The sequence below is a fragment of the Eptatretus burgeri genome, chromosome 3 (genome assembly GCF_056783735.1).
Source record: "Eptatretus burgeri isolate ZD-2024b chromosome 3, Ebu_testis_v1, whole genome shotgun sequence".
Lineage (NCBI taxonomy): Eukaryota > Metazoa > Chordata > Myxini > Myxiniformes > Myxinidae > Eptatretus > Eptatretus burgeri.
The window spans coordinates 103,016,974-103,019,473 of NC_140963.1; the positions used below are offsets into that span (position 1 = coordinate 103,016,974).

General features: G+C 44.4%; 1 protein-coding gene across 9 annotated transcripts in view; it reads left to right on the forward strand.

Moving 5' to 3' along the window:
* The window catches only part of LOC147030560 (growth factor receptor-bound protein 10-like), a 250,037-nt gene that overhangs the window by 245,678 nt on the left and 1,859 nt on the right, over positions 1 to 2,500 (forward strand). The window lies entirely within an intron of this gene.

Sequence of the window (2,500 nt, forward strand, 5' to 3'; positions counted from 1 at the left end):
GCTTCATTTATTTTTTTCAGATAGTAAACCGAGAAAGGTGGGTTCCAATTTAACAGTGAATCCTCAGGATTTTTATATTTGTTTTTTTTTATGTTGAAATGTCACTTTCACCAGATGGAGTGTGCCAGTGTTGACAAGATGGTTTCACCTATGCCAAGTTTCCAATGATTTAGTCAGGGGAGGTTGATTACATTGGTGTATTTGTAATCCTTGCTATGGCAAGGTGCACTTTCTGGGACTCGGAAATCATAATCCCCTCTGTTTATTTTTATTCAAAATAGGCATCTTTTTCTGTGTTGTGATAACGTATCATATTCCAGGGCCATACTACTGACAGAACTTTTGGGTTTCTCACGACAAGTCATGAAACATTTCAAGTCTAGAACCATCTCAGGACAGGATACTTGACTGAAACTGGCAGGAATTTGTACATCACCCTGTGCCCACGAAGCAAAAAGCAGGGTTCAGCGATCGGTCGCATTTCTGTGCCATTTGTACGTCTGCGCCATCTTGGAAAAACTGAAAAGTCCCTGAGGACCCAAAAGACTGAAAAGACCCTCAAAGATCCAGAAGACTCAAAATACCAAAAACACACAAAAGACCCCAAGGATTCAAAAGACCAAAAAGACTCCGAGGACAATGAAGACAGAAAATACCCAAAAGATCCAAAGGATCCCAAAGAGCTTGCAGACCGGAAAGACGCGGAGGATCCAAATGACCCGAGGACACAAAAGACGCAGAGGAAACCAAAGACACAGGGCATCCAAAAGACCCTGAAGACCTAACATACCTGGAGGTTCCAAAAGGCCCGACAGACGCAAAAGATACAATTGGACTATCATGGATCCATGGAAACTCTGCATCATGTAAAATGTGACTTCAAGTCACTAAACACCCCCCCCCCCCACCCGCACAAACACACACACACACACCCACACACACAAACACACACACACACACACACACACACACACACACACACACACACACACACACAAACACACACACACACACACACACACACACACACACACACACACACACACACACACACACACACACAATCCCATGTCCTTAACCCCCCTCAACTCTGACCGCTCTCTGCCCACCCTACTACCACACCCAGACTCTGTGCTCCCTCCCCTTTTCTTCAAATCCTCAAACCCCCTTCTCACTCAATGCCCTTAACTCCCCCTCCCCCACCCTCTCAAAAGCCTCAAACCCCTCAATTCCAACACTGTCCCCTCCCTGCCCTCCCCCAAGTCAATTCTGTCATCCTCTCCCCCTTTCTTCTTCAAGTCTTCAACTGCCCCAAATCCCAAGTACTCAATCTCTCTTCCAACCCCAAGTCCTCAACCCCCCCCCTTCCTAACGTCTCAATCTCCCTCTTCCAACTCCATGCATCCTCACCCCCAACTCTCTGTCATCCCCTCCCCATTTATTCCTGTTCTTAACAATGTTACACCAATATACAGAGGGAACTTTGGTGCATGAGAAGGCCATTCGGCCTATTATATCATGTCTGCATTGTTCCTGTTCCCGTTTGTGAAGAATGATGTTAAAAGTAAATAAAGATGGAACGTTAAATTCACAATCACTTTCCAATTTCTACCCTAGCCTCACTGTAATTCATGGACTGGTGTTTGTGTGTTTGTTTGTCGTGCTACTATTCCTACGTGCACAGTTGTGGGCCAATTCCATCCAGACTTGCTACATAGAATCAGCATGACCCCAATTAATGCATGGGGTGTTTTTATCTTTGCTGGTGCTCTTGGGGGGAGGGGGAGGGGACGATGCAAATTCTCCATGTAAATGTGTATCATGTAGCGCCGCCTCCAGGTGGGGGAGGGTATTACAATTCTCCCCCCATTTACAGTGCAGTATTCTTGTCCCCACGTTTAGCAGTGTCGTGAGGGATTTTGAATTATAAGCAGTCGGTATGTTTTTGCTTCTTTCACGTAACTTTATGGGGGGTTTTTTTTTTGCCTCCACAGAGCTGTCAGTTGCCTATACACCGCCCAAATAAAGCTATGTTCCAGAAGGACATGTTGCATGCTTGAAACAAGATCACCCATTGGGCGGGTACTCTGCTAGTCGATTAGAATAACCTTTATATACTATCAGAAGAAAAGGCAAAAAAAACCTTCAAATATTCCCAGAATAAGATTGACTCGCATAACCCGCGCTCTGCGCGACATGTTGGGGTGGGTGTGTTTGAGAAAGGAACTGATGCAGAGTATCAGTAGTAATTTTACTTTAATGCAGTAAGTGGAATACGATTTCACTGTTTCAGAACCATTTTATTTACTTTTTTTTTGTACCATGGACCTCACATGGTCTTTGAGATAATGTAAGCCGAATATCACGTTACTTGAGCGCAGAACAAAGTCGAAGATAGCGTGACACGAAACCACAAACTCGGAAATAATATACAAGATGGTACAAAGAGTTTTCAGTTTTGGTGCCATAAATAAAGTGTATGAGTTGGTGAACTGTCATG